Consider the following 17,396-nt stretch of genomic DNA (forward strand, 5'->3'; position numbering starts at 1 on the left):
ACTAATTTAAAGTTGATCACTGTGACATGCCTCCTTAAGCTTGAGATGTTCCACACAATCAGGTTTTCAGTATTTTCATTAGTGTGATTTGCATAACCAAGATTTTATTGATTTTTTTGTAGAGGGTTCTATTGTAATGAAACCAACAAAGCTATTAAAAGGATAGACCTGGGCTGATGCATAAATGCGATTTCATTGCATTTTATGTGATTGCACTGTAATTTCTTGCAGTAAATTTGACTTCTAAGGTATGTGTGTGTGTCCGTGTATGTGTGTGTGTGTGTCTGTGTGTGTGTGTGAGAGAGAGAGAGAGAATGAGAGAGAGAAAGAGAGAGAAAGGTATATAAGAATAGGGACTATTAAAATTGCCAAAATTTTTTTGATACAGCATAGTACTGTGTGAATTTATAAATTAGGTTTCAGTTTGCAAAATGTCAAGGCTAGTATATATATATATATATATATATATATATATACACACACATACACATAAATATATATATGTGTATACATATATAGTTATATGTTTTTCATAATATTTAAAGTAATTAAGGAAAATGAATAAATATGTTTCAATATTATATGATGATTTTATTTTGTGCAGTCATCTTTTATCTTTTTTTTTTTTGGCTGTACCACGCGGCTTGTGGGATCTTAGTTCCCCCACCAGGGATTGAACCCGTGCCCTCGGCAGTGAAAGCGTGGAGTCTTGACCACTGGACAACCAGGGAATTCCCCGTATTCATCTTTTAGAAGGACATGCAGAAGCATCTTAAAAAGAGAAAAGCTCTAACATTCAGATTATTTTTTTTCTTGCTGTAACTTGATTGCTCTCATAGTTTCTCTTAACATTTATATGCTATTACTGGTATTTAGATCATTTATTTTGAAACATTGAGTAAAAATACTCAGTTTGATGTGAAAATTATATCCCGATTATTATTTTCTAATATCTGTTTAAGAATACCCATTGGCTTATAAAAGCAAATAGAATGAAATTCGTTATCCCAAAATACAAGCAATATTGTCATCAGGGATGGATACATCAGATGCGATTGTGAATCTGCAGTCTAGAAATATGTATATGAATTTTTTTCAGAATTAGAGCAGAAGCAGCCAGATGGAAATGAGATGAGGAATTTGAGATGAACACTATTAGAAGGAGCTAAGTTTTATTTATTTTTTACCATGTTCCCAAGAGTTTTTGTTTCATTTCATTTAGAGAATCCATTGGAGAATGTTTCAAGATGTAGAACCCTTATATGTGAAGTGTCCCAAATGAAGTTGGAGCATCCACACTGAAATTTCTTCGTGTTGTGGTAAGATGAAATGACTCTTAATATATTGGATTGGCCTTTGAAGAATGTGATGAGAAGTGTGTGTGGGTGTGTGTGTGTGTGTGCAGGTAAATAAAAGTTATGAAGGTTTGTAACCCAGTACATAAGTTTGGGTTTCAGAAAAGACTCTTTTTTATGATTTTGCCATGATTATTTTTTGGTGCCTTAAGAGGAGTGGAGCACAATAGGGAACTCAAATTTGTTATTGTTAATTTCCTACTGTGTGTATGTATATTATTTATATTAGTTATTAAGTCAACAGAGCCGCCATAGGAAGTATTATTCTCACAGTACAGATGTGGAAAATGGAAGTTCAGAGAAATTAAAACCTTGTCCAAGATGATGCAGCTAGTAAATGATGCAAGAGCGATTTGATTCCCTGTTCTACTCTTTCTGCTGCCATGCTGCCTATAGCACTTGTGATAGGTGCGGAGCCAAAGGATTAACATAGGTCTTGAAGGCAAGACCCTCAAGTTTTAAACTGTTATTTAGAAAAGAGTCATAATTGCCTTCCCTCAGATAGAAAACCAAAGTGAAGGAATTTCTTTTATATTTTCACTACTCTTGAAAAGAGAAAGATTTCTGTAAGTCATTGACTAGTTACATAGATGATGGTGTTTCAAAGAAATTGAAAGTTATAGAAAAAATGACATGGAAAATGTGTGCTATAATTTTCCCATTCACCTTTGCTATAAAATGAAAATCTGTTGTAGGCTTCCTCTGAACAAATACCCTGTCATGGCCGACAGCATACTTTAATGGAAATAGTACCAGTTCTTCCTTTACAGATAACTGGTATATGACTCAAGCAACTTGAGTCTCTTCCCTTTTCTGTTACTTATACTATAAGGTTGTTGCAAGATTCCATTGAAATAAGAGGTAACATATGGAAAGCACCTGTAATTCTGCCTGGTGCACTAAGATAGAATCCTTATCAAAGAATTGATGATGTAAAAGCTATCAAAAATAAGCTATTATTTTGTTGTAGTTCCGTCCATAAAGACTTGTAATTAAAGAAATGTTTGGGACTTCCCTGGTGGCGCAGTGGTTAAGAATTCGCCTCCCAATGCAGGGGTCGCGGTTTGATCCCTGGTCAGGGAACTAGATCCCACATGCACGCAACAACTAAGAGTTTGCATGCCACAACTAAGCAGCCTGCCAGCTGCAACTAAGGAGCCCACCAGCCTCAACTAAGACCTGGCACAACCAAAAATAAATAAATAAAATGAAATTTAAAAAAAAGAAATGTTTAATGTGTGAAAGATTCTCAGGCTCAAATGTATTTTATTTAAATAGAATTGTTTGAGGTAATTGCAGATGGCTGATGAAACCTTTAGAATTCCAGGACACTTTAGGTGCATTAATTTATAAATGACAATACGCAGGCTCTTTTGTTCTAGGGATTAAGCAGTACCATTGGATTTAGTTGATCTCGCTTTCTTACCTAAAAATTTTCAAACAAATTTTCCCTAGTAATTTCAAACTAGATGCCCGCTCTGTCCCTGTGAGTCATATTTGCTTGGGCTATTCAACAGTGACACCTTGACAATCTATAAAGCATTCTTTCATGACCTTCATGCTTTCAGAGTCTTGCTTGTGTGTTGGTTTGATCAGCAACATTTCTGTGGGAACAGATACCATGCCTGCAGTTGAAGATTACATTTTCACTTTGTATGTCGTGAAATGGAAAAATAAAACCAAACAACTTTCAATGTGAGATTCTGAGAAGAAGGCTTCAATCATCCTTGAGTTCCAATGTGTGTTTTCCCTCCTTTATAGTAGAGTAAGAGCCTATAAAATTAATGAATGCAATGAAGGTCTTCGACTAAAATCTCCAACATAAATAGACAAAGACTCCCTTGGAGCACCATGGGAGGGGAATCTAGGCCATTCTTTACTTAAGCTATTTTCAATTAGTTTACATTCTGAAAACACCTGCAAAATTGTTCACATCCCTCCTATGCTGTATTACTTCTCAATTTAAGAGTTTTGCATTTGAACAGAGGCTGTTAAATAAATAATCCCAAATTCCCACTTTACATCCGGCTTTGGATTGAGTCAAGATGTTGTTGTTTCTAAGGGATAGTGTTCTTTGCTTAGACCCTCATTTCTTTTTGCTTTTTTCTCTGTAATAGCATGCATTTGCTTCATGTCTTGTTAACTTTAAGGTAGTGATCAAGTTACTTAACCTCTTTTCATCTCAGTATTATTCATCCTGATATGAGGATCACAAGAATTATATAGCAGATGTTTTCAGATTCACAAAGAATATGTGTAAATCACCTACTGCTTAGAACATTGCTGATGATTTTAAATGGCAGCTTTAAATCTAGATCTGCTTGTAGGTTGGACAACATGACTCTCCCAAATATTCATCAAGAATTCCTTGGAATCTTCCAAAAAAGAACAAAATTGGTTTAAAAGATTGGGTTGACTCATGAAAGGGGACCGGGGTATAAGAGGAAGCCTCAACTTGCACATGCACGCCTAACCATGAAATTATACATTTTATTCACAAATTATCAAGCCACAGAAAACAAATAGTTACCTTAGGTTTGTTCATATTACCTGAATGAGAATGTCCCTTTTCATGAGCTTTTTCGTATTTGTATCTCTAGTCCAACAGTTCTCAAGTTTTAGTGTTTACAAGAACATATAAGAAGTTGACAGAACAAATAAATACAAAAAATACTGTCCCAGTTAATAAGAACAGGAGTTCTGAGTTGGCTAATGTTTACTGAAAACCTTCTAATAACCAGTGGCTTTCAGATGTATTAGTCTATCAAATCTTAATTCTCGTCCTTCTCAGTAGTTAATATCCCCGTTCCACATATTAATAAAAATAGGCTCATAGAAGTTACTGGCTCATCAGGCTATGAAGTTAGAAAATGATCGGGCCAGAGCTCAATCTCGGCACCACGTCGGTGTGCAACTGCTACATCTGCTTCCTAATCCTAGGGTAATTCAATTTTCCAGTCATGGAAGGCTTTGTTTTAATGGCAGCCAGCAGCATAAGCACATACGGGGACAATCAACCCGGATGTGTTTTGCTTAAGCTCCTGAACACTTAATTCACCGTCACCCTCTGAGTTGGACTTTGAAAGGCATCAGTAGAGCAGGCCTATTTCATCTGCTTTGTAAACCACTCAGAAAGCAATCTTCTGAAAAAAAAAAATTCGAGTATTTTCTGTAGATTCTTGTTGTTTCTCACCAGTGTACTTATTGATTTTTATCAATTCTGCCAGTTGCCTTTTTATCTAGGTTTGGCTACATGTCTAAGTTCTCCAATGGGATATGAGCTACGATAACGTGTGCCATGTCCAGGTCATGTCCTTAAAGGGCGCATGTGCATGCTTCTCCTCCTTCTTCCTCTAGTAGCTTGGAAAATGAACGTGAGATGGGATGTCATGCTGAGCCATTTTGTATCATGTAGACAAGGGCAATTGTCTGAAGGTAGAACAACATAGGAGCCTGGCTTCCTGGCTTAATTTATAGAGCAAACAGGCCAGGATGGCTTTTCTACTAAATGGTGTATGGAAGATAAATAAGCTTGTTTGGCCATCGCCACTAAGCCATTCTACATGACGGAAGATATACCCTAATGAATGAATGCATTCTTCGATAAATGTGTTAGCCGTGACTGCCTGGCGTACTATGACTCCTTTGGGAAGTCAATCTTAGCCTGAAAAGAAGCACAGTTCCCTTAAATAAAGAACACTGTGGTGGCTTCCTGGATATAGTTTATCTAGACTTTGAAGCATCTCACCTTGCCCTCTCTTACTCCTTATACTATTCTCCTGATCCAGCTCTATTTTTCTCCAGCTCTGTTTTCCTTTCAGCCCATCCCCTTCCACAAAAATATATAAATTTTCATTCTTTGCAACTCTCTTTGCTACTGCATTTATCTTTTATGCATTTACAGTATGAAGGAGGCAAATATGAGACAATAGGAATAATGAACCCTGAGATGAACTTCAGAGTCCTAACCCTGCTGAAAGACACTCAAAGTAAACTTAAAATACACACACACACACACACACACACACACACACACACACACACACACACACACACACACACACACACACCAGGCTATCCAAATAAAACTGTCTATAGTTACATTAAGTAGACTTCTTAGACTTCTGATACCTAGATAACCATGTCCAAATCAACACCATCTGTAAGATTTTCTTCATTGTTCCTTGCCTCACCTGGCCTGTCCTCATTTTGCATTTAGGACAAAACTAAATTTTATTTTTGCACATTTTTAGTATGTCTCCTTGGATCTTTATTTTAGAGAAGATTTAAAATCTATGTTTATTTTCATCATAGCCAAAGAATGCCTTGGCATCTTATGGACACAGCGTTCTTCCAGCTTCACAGTCTAATCTGGAGTCACTCTTTTTTAACTGCAATTCTGGTGCACAGAATGCTCCCTACCCAATGACTGGTTGGATGATGATATCGGCACTCAGTCCTAGACTGAGATCCCTTGGCTGTTTGTCTTGCCTCTTAATACTACAGTTTGTGCACCTTCTGACTAACAGAGTGCATGCTTGGTATGTGCCTTAAAATAGCTTATGGTTGCTTGGCTTCTGCAAGGCAATATTTTATCATTCTGTCACTCCCTTGATGGCTTCTTCTACCTCTGAGCATACTTGCTGGCAATTTCAACTCAATGGTCTACACATAGTATCATCTCATTTAATTCCCCTAAACCACTGAAGTAAGTATAATGACCACACCTGAGTCACTGACTTAAGATTTATTTGTACCAGACATTGTTTTAAGCAATCAGAAGCAAGGTATCAATTAAGCCTTCCAGTTGCTCACTCTCTAATAGGGAAGATAAATAAGTTTAAAAAACCCCAACTTTTAAGTATAATAGTATAAAACTTAAGTCTTATAGTCAGGGAGAAAACTGCTCAGTGTTACTAGAGGGGGAAGAAGGGCTAAGATCAGGAAATGTTTGAGAATCTACTTCAGTTCAATGCAGAAACATGAGGAGACAGATTTGGGCAGATTGAATGAATTTTCCATAATGTCACAGCTAGCTAATGGCAGAGGATGGACAGGGATTCATACTCAGGGGGTTCTGATGTCAGAGCCCATGCCTTGCTGCAGAGTTCTTTGGTTCTTAGCCATTGCTGTAATTGAATGCTGTTCACAAGTTGGTACCTCTTGCTGCTGACCCCCATCACTTATTCCACCTGCTTCTCAGTTATAGTTTTAACTTAGTAGTAAAGACGATATACAAATTCAGATATTTTTCAAGAAAATAACTTCTAAATCTTCAGTTTCGATATGTACCCTTTCCTGAAAGTGGTCCAGTTAAGGTTCTACTTATGATCCACCGGTTCTACTTTTCTACCTCCCCTTTCACAGTTATTCCTCTTTCACTTTACAGCACAAAGGCATGCTTCTCACTAGTGTCTTTACTTCTAATGGTATGCTCAAGGAAGAAAAGAGGGGGCAGCACCTTATTTCTCTCAGATGACACTGTCTTCATCTACTTGTTGTGTGCCACTTATCCAGTCTTCTATTCATCTACCCCGACCTTCTTTCAGATTCCTTTCTAAAGATGGAAGCTTCAAGTATCTATATACCCAGGGTTTTAAAGAACATATATTTAAAGTATGTATCAATTATATAATAAGCCAGAAATTATATGCTTTGTAAGTATACAAACACATGCCAAATTTGTGTTTGATGTCAACTTTAATAAGGTGTGGGAGCATGTAGTATGTGTATGTGTGTGTGTGTATGTGTGTTTCAAAATATTTCAAAGAAAAATACATTTAAAGACCTCCTCCCAAGTGTTCTTTCTCTGGGAAGCTGCTGAGAGTGGATAGGAGGACACATATTCCCAGGTCTCCATCATTCCCCAGGCTCCCTACCTCCAAGCATTTTCAGGCTTATTCTCGAGGTTGTTGGATATTTGCCTTTTGGATAATACAAGCATTAGCAGTCAACCCTTTGAAGATAAATCTCACCCAAGTATTTTGCAATGCTGTTATTCTCTAGTTGATTTTACCACCATTTTTTTCATTGAGGAAATTAATAGATCATATATAGGCCATTAGTTTTATCTGAGCTAAAAATTTTGATGCTTATAATAGGTTTCAGGACTTATGTATTAAATGAATGAATAAATGAGTGAAAGGTTTATCTAATGTAGAAAGCAGAGTGATAAGAGTTGTGGCTGTTTGTTGAAAATATGAGAGATTTATACTGTTATATTGATACATGTTTGTCTAGTTTTGAAGATTTATTTTCTGATTTAGGGAACTTACTTTATCCTGCCTGGGGTTATCACACAGCATTAGATAATTTAATTGCAGAGTATCATTACCATGTAAGTACCAAGGAGGCGTTTGTGGTGTTGTCATTATCTGTTGCTCCAAGCTATATCACACAATCATTGAGAATGAGAGAAAAGCGTGTTTCTTCTCAATTTTGAAAAATGACAGTAAAATTGTGATTGCTGCATAATTAAATCTGTGTATCTAGATACTAATAAATGCCCTGCTGTCCTGAAATTCAAAAGAAGTGTCAGGCCTTGTCTGGCACTGGTCACAGTCTCTAGACTTTTTTGTAGCTAATGACTAGCTTGGCGCTTTCAAGAGACTTTTGCCACTTTATATCCATACTAAACTCCATTACTGAATCAGCTTATTTTCCTTTAACTTTGCTTTTTCCTTTTTTTCTTTTTTCACTTTCTTTTCTCTCTCTCTTTCCTTTTTCTGGTTTGTTTTGTGTGTGTACATGTGAAGGGGGGAGTGGTGGTAATTTGGGGTGAAGAGGTAAATATGAGTGTTCCTTTTGAAGATGCATTAGTCAATTTTCTTCTTTTCAGGGGCATTTAAAGCAGAAAGTGCATGAATAAAATTAATTGCATAACTCTGTAGACACCTGTCAAAATCTTGACACGTTCAGGCCCTATAACTGGCATTGTATATTCAAAGTAAGTTTTACAAACAGCAGGAGCACAGGCTGCCTGAGAGCTGCCTGTTAGAAAGGGGCAATCTGTAGTAATGGAAGGTCTGTCAGCAATCCTCATAGTTATAGAAGCCACTAGCCAGCGTCTCACAAAATCTCCTTCCCCATTCTGATTTCTTGCACATATACACATACAAAGTTTTAGGGCCTATTTTATTTTATTTTATTTATTTATTTTTTAAAATTTATTTATTTTAAAATTTATTTTATTTTTGGCTGCGTTGGGTCTTCGTTGCTGTGTACTGGCTTTCTCTAGTTGCGGAGAGCGGAGGCTACTCTTCATTGCGGTGCACGGGCTTTTCATTGTGGTGGCTTCTCTTGTTGTGGAGCACAGGCTTTAGGCGCACGGGCTTCAGTAGTTGTGGCTCATGGACTCTAGAGTGCAGGCTCAGTAGTTGTGGCTCACGGGCTTAGTTGCTCCGTGGCATGTGGGATCTTCCTGGACCAGGGCTCGAACCCCTGTCCCCTGCATTGGCAGGCGGATTCTTAACCACTGCGCCACCAGGGAAGCCCAGGGCCTATTTTATGATTTCATTAGCCATTGCAGTCTTGTTGAACGTCTTGACATATCGCCGAAGTAAAACCGCTGTGTTAGTTAAGATGATACTAGCTTCAGTAACAAACAAACCCCGAGATGTCTAATAGCTTGAGCAGAATAGAATTTTATTTTAGTCATTTCAAGTCAAAAAAGTGGGCTGCTCAACTCTTATTCGAGCAGAGGTTCAAAAGTCTGGGCTCCTTCCATCTCGTGGCTGGCTCTTTTCAAACTGTGACTTCCAAGGCCACCGTACTTAGTTTCATTTAGCTGGTAGAAGGGAAAAAGGTGTAAGGAAAACTAGTGGGGGTTTTATGGGCCAGGCTCAGCAGTGGTGTTTCACACTTTCACTCAAGTTCCATTGGCTAGAACTTGCCAGTGAATGGAGGCTGGGATATAGAGCTTACCTGTGTGTCCAGGAAGGAAAAAACACAGTTTTGGCAAAGAGCTAACCAGCAACATGTAAGATTTTGAAACTGCAGTCATCAGTCCTTGTATAAAGGGGAAGAAGATGACCAAAAGCAGAGGCAGACACAAGGCAGTGGAGAAATTATAAAATGTAACACAGTACTTCATAAGTGATTTTTATAATTATATTGATCTTCTCAAGCAGAGTGAAAAATGCTGATTAGTTTTGCAACTACTGACAAGTTAAACACAGCCGCAAGCAATGCTGGGTCCCACTAATAAAGAGAGCTTAATTCTTATAAATGCTGAAAGACAAGTTGGTCCATTTATTCTACACTGGGTTGTAAAGGACTACAGGTCAATAAAGGTGAGCACCAGCTTTTGTCTCAGAAAAAAATCAGAAGGGTGGGGATAGAAATGCACTGCAGTCATTCATTTATCCCACACACATTTCTTAAGTACCTTCTGTATAGCAGATACTATACTTCGCCTTGAAGATAGAGAAATTAGTAAGATAAAACTTTGCTCTCAAGACCTCACATGTGAGTGGGAGAAAGAAACCTATAAATTAATAGCCAATTATGTTATCATAGTTAAAATTCTGTGAAGGCATAGTTGAGGGAGTGATTACCTCTGCTTAAAGGTATCCCGGAAGACCGCGTAGAGGAGATGCTATTTAATCTGGTGCTGGAAGTATGAGTCTTTTCAGACAGAAGAGACACTTTTAGGGAGCATTAAACCCATGATTAAATATATGAAAAATCATGGTCGCTCAGCGTTATGAAAGAACATGGGATGAGCAGAAATAGGACATTTTTTGCATTTCTGGAAAATAGAGGCTTTGTAACAGGATGTCGCAGTCTGACGAAGCCAGTTTGTGAACAGTGGCTTCAGCCTGAAGGGTGAATGAAATAGTAGGTCTTTGAATGAGGTCCTAGCAGAGGAAAGAGTGAATGATCTCCGTGTATGTCACTTCTTCTCTGTCAGCCCTCTTAGAGTCTTCTAACTGCCTTCTAACTATAGTCCATAAGGCACTGCTCCTCACTCACCCCCATGGTCACTCTTTCTGCACCATATGTGTTCCCACGGAATTATAAAAGGAATACAGCTACACAGATAGAATTTGCTGAAATAAGTGCAGGAAGATAATGAAAAAAACCACAGCTTCTTGTCTTTAAATATAAGTTGTCTTTACATAAATGTGATGGAACACAGTGTCCTGCTGTTTAGCAGTCCCTACTTGGTGTTTCAATTTCTGCCCGAGATGTCTTCTTGATTAATGTTATATATTCTAGGAAAACAGGTTGGGCAAAGTCATGGAGATGTGACTAGTATAATGTATGTTATAGTGTATAGTTTATGCTACTTATAGTAAATTGTGAGAGGAGAGAGATGATGAATTGAAGAAGGAATAATTAAGCAAAAGGAACCAGAATTTAGAGATTTGGAATATTGTCTGCCTATCCACATTGCAAAAAATGAGAAAGTGGGCTTCCCTGGTGGCGCAGTGGTTGAGAGTCTGCCTGCCGATGCAGGGGACACAGGTTCGTGCCCCGGTCCGGGAAGATCCCACATGCCACGGAGCCCGTGAGCCATGGCCGCTGAGCCTCCGTGTCTGGAGCCTGTGCTCCACAGCAGGAGAGGCCACAACAGTGAGAGGCCCGTGTACCGCAAAAAAAAAAAAAAATGAGAAAGTATGTTTTGGTGAGAACACCAAGAGTATGACTGGACAATCACCTCATGAAGAGATTATCCATGGAGTTCATCAGCTATCTCAGCAGAAATCAGGAACAGAGATGGGATTATATCAGTATAGACACTGACTGCCAGTTTGGACTGAAGGGGATAGAAACCCTATGAAATAAAGGATTTTGGACTTCGGGGAATCTACAGGACAAGACAATAGAGCTATCTACTATCCAGCTGTGTCTTATCCTTCAGGAAAAGAGAAGAATGACCCTGAGGGTGATTCAGAGATCAGCGCAAACTGCAAGGAAAAGGCTGCTACCCCTGACCAAAGGGGTAGGGCCTCCACCCAGGGCCCAGGGGCAGAAGGGGTAAGGCCTCTGCCCCAGTGGGACTGTCTGCCCAGCTGGACCTGGAGGGCAGAGCATAAATCTAAAGAGGATTATTCTCTAGCCTTAAGAACTAATGAAATTTGCCTTGCTAAATTTTGGACTTGCTTGGAACCCCTCACCCTTTTCTTCTTTCTGATGTGTCCCTTTGGGGATGGTAATATCTATCCTATGTATGTTCCCCCACTGTGTTTTAGAAGCACATAACTTTCCTGGTTTCGTAGGTTCACATCTGGAGAGGAGTTTTTCCTCAGGATGAATTATACCTAGAGTCTCACCCATACCTGTTTTAGATGATATTTAGATAAGACTTTGGACTTGGAGGTGATGCTGGCAGATGGGTTAAACCTTTTGGGGCTATTGGGATGGGATGAATGTATTTTACATGCCAGAAGAACATGTATTGGGGGGAGCAGAGGGCTGAATATTACAGACTGACAGCATTCCCTCAAAATCCATACGTTGTAGCCCTAACCCTCAACATGACTGTATTTACAAATAGACCCTTTATGGAGTTAATTAAGGTTGAGGTCGTAAGGGTAGGGTCCTAATCCAATAGGACTGGTATTCTTAAAAGAAGAGGAAAAGACACCAGAGGGGTCAGGAAAGGCTGAATGAGGACGAAGTGAGAAGGCGCTGGTCTGCAAGGCAGGGAGGAGGCCCTCATCAGAAACGGAATCTGCCAGAAACTTGAGCTTGGACTTCTAGCCTCCAGAACTGTGAGAAACTACGTTTTGTTGTTTAAGCCACCCAATTTGTGGTATTTTGTTATGATAGCCCTAGTTGACTAATACAGTGTGTTCATATGTGACTGACCAGTTATATCATGATGATAATAATAGTTTATCATATGTCAGATAATATATCAAACCCCATATATACATTATCTCATTAATACCTTCTTTAAAAACCTTTGGTGATAGTTTTTTTTTTTTTGCGGTACGTGGGCCTCTCACTGTTGTGGCCTCTCCCGTTGCGGAGCCCAGGCTCCGGACGCGCAGGCTCAGCGGCCATGGCTCCCGGGCGCAGCTGCTCCGCGGCATGTGGGATCTTCCCGGACCGGGGCACGAACCCGCGTCCCCTGCATCGGCAGGCAGACTCTCAACCACTGCGCCACCAGGGAAGCCCTGGTGATAGTTTTTATTATCACATTTTTACAGATTACAAAATGCAGGTCAATCAGGAAAATCACTGTCTTCAAACAGTGAACTCATTGTTATTCCACTGTAGTTTGGTTCCATGTGGCCATCTGCAAAGTGCTTAACTTCTCTGAGCTTTAGTTTCATTGTTCACTAAGTGATGATTTTATGTTTGCTGCCCTCTTCAGAGGGTTATTTGCAAGGCTTAAATAAAATGACTTAAAGCAAATCCATTATTTGTACTCTGGTCATGAATATCTTTATCAGCATCACTATCAAATTCTGGTGACTTTCTATTGCCACTCAGATCCCTGACTTTTCTCAAGACATCCTGACACCATTGTCAGTTTCTTCCTTTAGAATTCCTATGTAGGTTTTTGTTCTGACTACTGACTTGTCATTAGAAAAAGAATTTGAAGATAAAGCTGTTTTTAATGACATTCTTCTTTTCAGATGGTGAAAGAAGATTGGTTTCCTAATGATTTCATTGAATTTATACCTGAAGGATATTAATAGAAATATTGTGAAAATTTATTTTTATTGAATAGTTAAAGGGATTGAACCATGAAAGAAATTTATAGATCTTAGTATTAATCATATTCGTGTTGACCACTGTGCCTTTTTTTCTCCCTTGCTATCTGTTGTTTTTCTAACAAAATCTAGCTGTCCCTCTTTTCCCATGTAACAATAGCTTTTTTTTTTTTTTTTAAGTACTTCAGGTTGACCTTTATTTCAGCAGGCTTTCTAACTAGAGTCAAAGATTTCAATTTTGGCAAACGTCTGAATTGTAAGGTAATCAGAAAGCTTAACAATAAGAAGTAACTTTCAAAGATGTTAAAACAATAATGCAGATTAAAAAAGAACTCACACGTTATAATTAACTCCTTTTTGCCTCCAGAACATATAGTCCTTAGCCAACTTGATTTAGATACAGCTGCTGATTGCTTTTTACCAAATAAAGTGAATAGACCTCTCACTATGCGTATTTTGACCCCCATCATCACGCATATGAATATATTAAGAATTTAAGTATTTTCAGTTATTATACAAATATAAAAAAGGAGTTCAAGTGTTTGTATCCATCAAGGTTTATCATATTGTATTATTTACCTTTTATGTTGCTTCTTTCCTACTGTCCCAATCAAAATCTTTTTCGATTATCTTAACTATAGGAAAGCCACAAAATAAAATAAGAAAAAAAAAAATAGGTCATATAACAGAGTACTTCACCAAGAGCCCTTTTTAGCACAGAATGTTTTGACAGTTCCGTTTTTGAGATTACCAGTAAGGATAAAAGGGGGAGGGGCATACTGTTATCATATTTGAATGTCCTCATAATTGTAAAACTATTGGGACATTTGAAAAATTATCATGTTTAACGTGTCAATCCCTTTCTTCATGTCAGTTGCTGAAAACGTCTAGGAATTTGTAGGTCGTAATACATTGTCTTTTGTATTATTTTTTTATTTAATCTTAGAAAAAAAGGTATTTTTAAAACAAAAACTAAAAACCAATGTTAGGGAGGGGGACATTTACCCCTCTACACTTACTGAATTCTTATGGCTGGACTAATGATAATACTTAACACAAGACACATTAACAGGAGAAAACAAACAAATTTTAATTCATGCACAGAGACAGGTCTCATAAAAATGGGGCCTAAGAAGTGGCCAAATCAGGCAGCTTTTATACTTTTTAGACAAACAATAAATTTGTGAGGAATTGACAGCCCAAAGAAATTTAGGATTCAGATGCTTAATTAGTGAAGAATCTAAACAGAGTTTGGGCTTGGGGTAGTAAATTAAAGAAGTAACAAGGTTTGTTCATATAAGATTCTAGGCTTGAATTCCTTGTCTCCAGTTTTAAGAGTATCCTTCTACCTCCAGATGCAGGGAATGTACCTTTCATATGAGAGATTTATTTCCTGCTTTCAGGGAGACAGAGAGGAGGGTCAGAGTGTCCCTCTTGCACTGGCCATTCCTTAAGTAACTTTAATTCAAAATAATCAATAATGCCATTGAGGCACATTTTGGGGTGGCCAGCCCTGCGCCCCAACACCAGTATTGATGAGTATCATTCTCTTGGATTTTTGACCAGTTTCTCTTAAAGAAATATCATTATAAAGCAATGGTATAATTCTTTAGCAAAATCAAAACCAGTATCAAACCTCAGATCTCAGAAAACAGAGAACATTCCGGTTCAAATGGACCTCATTGTTACCGTGATGAATTTATTCAGCAGACAATGGCTCCATTACCGAAGCAATCTGAACTAATCTGAAATTGAATCACTTCTTGCACAAACATTGGGGAAATTGAAGCAATTTTAGATTAAAACATAAATATCATGCTGTAAACTTTAAATTGAATTCAAAATAAATTGAACTCTTTATTGTCTTACTTTTCTTGTTTTACCTTGTTTATCCCTTTGTTGCAAAGAGCAAGTTACAGAAAGGTTTTTTTTGTTTGTTTTTTTTTAATGTGTGAAAGTGTATACTGGAATACCAAATACAAATATCTAGAATAAAAGCTGTATCATTTTTAAACAATTGAAATTATTTCCTTCTCCTTTAATACAGAAAGTTTCATTTTTATCATACTCAGCATGAAATTGTTTACAGCTTATGACAGAATGGAAGAGACATAAGCCCTTGACGTCAAAGTTATTAGTCAATATGTCAGTCAAAGTCAATTAAAGAAGATGCACAAAAGTAGGCATTTATCTGATGGACCCTCCTAGCTCACATTAGTCATTTAGAGGCTCTTTCTGAGAGACTCATTAGTTTGTCTATTGTGAATGACTGCCCATATCTGGGCATACTGCCTTTAGGTTCTATTTTGCTGAAGGATAGTGTTCTCTTGAAAGACAGCCATGTTGATCAGCATAAAGCAATGTAATAGGAGTTGAGAGTCATGTGTGGGACAAAAATGATTCAAAGAGAAATAAAACATGTTTCAGTAAACGAATTCAGCTACTTATTAAAAGAGTTGGCATCTTCAGAGAGCTAAATGTATTTTTCTCCCCAAACCTTCAAGAAATGGAGCAGGGCCCTATGGTCCTTGCCCCCCATACCTCACCCTGCCTTTGTGGAAAAACTTTAGCTAAAAAATAAATTTAATCTTTCTCTCTAAGTGAGAAAATACAGAAGCAAAGAAAAGCAAACAAGACAAAACAACAAGAGTTTAGTCAGTAAGCAAAGTCAAGGACATTTAGTTCCTTCTCAAGGGCTCTAGACAATATTCGGAGCCATACCCTATGAGCTGTCTTGTAGATACTGAAACCCCCGCCAGGTGGAAGAAGGTAACTACATGATGACCAGAGTGTAGCCATGACATAAACTGCCACCATTCCGAGAATTGGCCTCAAGGAAATGGGAACAAACCTACCCAGGAACTGAAGATTAACTGTACTTAAAACAATCAAGATGATGCTATCAGACCACCTGCAGGACCAACTTGACAAGAGGACTGTCAGAGCTGACTGTGTTGTTTCTGCATGTAGCCCCTCCCTCTGTCTGTAAGTCTATAAAAGCTCTTGCCCCCTTTGTCAGTGTAGGGGAGTCGGCCTTTGGACAGGAGTCCAGCCTGCCCCACCCCCTCTCAGTGGCAGGCATCCAAAATAAAGCAAACTTTCCTTTCCACCAACCTTGCCTCTTTATTGGCTTTCATTTTTTTAACATCTCTATTGGAGTCTAATTGCTTTACAATGGTATGTTAGTTTCTGCTGTATAACAAAGTGAACCAGCTATACATATACATATATCCCCATATTTCCTCCTTCTTGCGTCTCCCTCCCACCCTCCCTATCCCACCCCTCTAGGTGGTCACAAAGCACCGAGCTGATCTCCCTGTGCTATATGGCTGCTTCCCACTAGCTATCTATTTTACATTTGGTAGTGTATATATGTCCATGCCACTCTCTCACTTCATCCCAGCTTACACTTCCCCCTCCCTGTGTCCTCAAGTCCATTCTCTACATCTGCGTCCTTATTCCTGTCCTGCCCCTAGGTTCTTCAGAACCTTTTTTTTTTTTTTTAGATTCCATATATATGTGTTAGCATGCGGCATTTGCTTTTCTCTTTCTGACTTACTTCACTGGCGAGCAGCAGGGATATCAACTTTTGGTTACATTCACATTGGCCAGGAGAAACTGTCACACTCCTGTCAGTCTTCCTCTTCTCTTCCCCCACAAAATATTTCTACATCCTCATAAAATCAGTGGTGCCTGCCTGTAGACCTACTCTCTATCCCCATCAGACTTCTGTCCATGTAGCATACACTGTGTTGTCTTCTGCTGTCCTCTTGCTGATGTCTGCAAGCAGAGGAATAAATTCGTTGACACCAAGAAATATGTTTAGAGATGGCTAGTGATGGGTTCATAAAGAGTTCTTGTGCAATTGGTGGATGAGGCTAGAGACTCAGGTTTAAAGAGGGCTTTTGAAACCTTGCAAAGGCATCTGGGCTTAAACTGAGGGCTTTGGGGGAACTCTGTGAAGCAGAGGAGTGGCATTTGGGAATTATTTTTTTAGAAAGACCCCTCTGGCAGTAATATGGGGAATAGTTTGGAAAGAGGTAACTAAAGGCAAATAAACTGTGTAAGAGAAAGTTGTAATTATGTATGTGAGAAGTAGTTAGGGTCTAAAGTAAAGCAATAGCAATGGAGAGTAATGGAGAGTAAATAATATTGTTGAGAAGCATCTGGGTGGTACATTTATAAAGTTTTGTAACAAGATGTTGGGCAGGCCGGTGAGGTAGGGAAAGAGAAATGGATCCCTGGTTCTTGATTTAGTTTAGAACACTCTAGGAGGAAACACTATAGGCTTAGTTAGAGAAAGGTTAAGTTGGGGGAGGAGTTTGTTAAACAACTAGAGGAAATATTCTGGAACTCTGGAAGTTCTGAATAG

At 38.5% G+C, this 17,396-nt stretch overlaps 1 protein-coding gene across 3 annotated transcripts in view; it reads left to right on the top strand.

Moving 5' to 3' along the window:
* The window catches only part of LINGO2 (leucine rich repeat and Ig domain containing 2), a 1,187,073-nt gene that overhangs the window by 240,483 nt on the left and 929,194 nt on the right, over window positions 1-17,396 (top strand). For 2 of the 3 annotated variants that reach the window (XM_079927035.1, XM_079927036.1), the window contains exon 2: window positions 1,223-1,319. The gene's annotated coding sequence lies outside the window, so the exon portion shown is untranslated. Of the gene's footprint in view, window positions 1-1,222; window positions 1,320-17,396 lie in introns of those variants that run through there. The other variant, XR_013829114.1, reaches the window with a different exon arrangement.

The sequence above is a fragment of the Stenella coeruleoalba genome, assembly GCF_951394435.1.
Source record: "Stenella coeruleoalba genome assembly, chromosome: 7".
Taxonomy (NCBI): domain Eukaryota; kingdom Metazoa; phylum Chordata; class Mammalia; order Artiodactyla; family Delphinidae; genus Stenella; species Stenella coeruleoalba.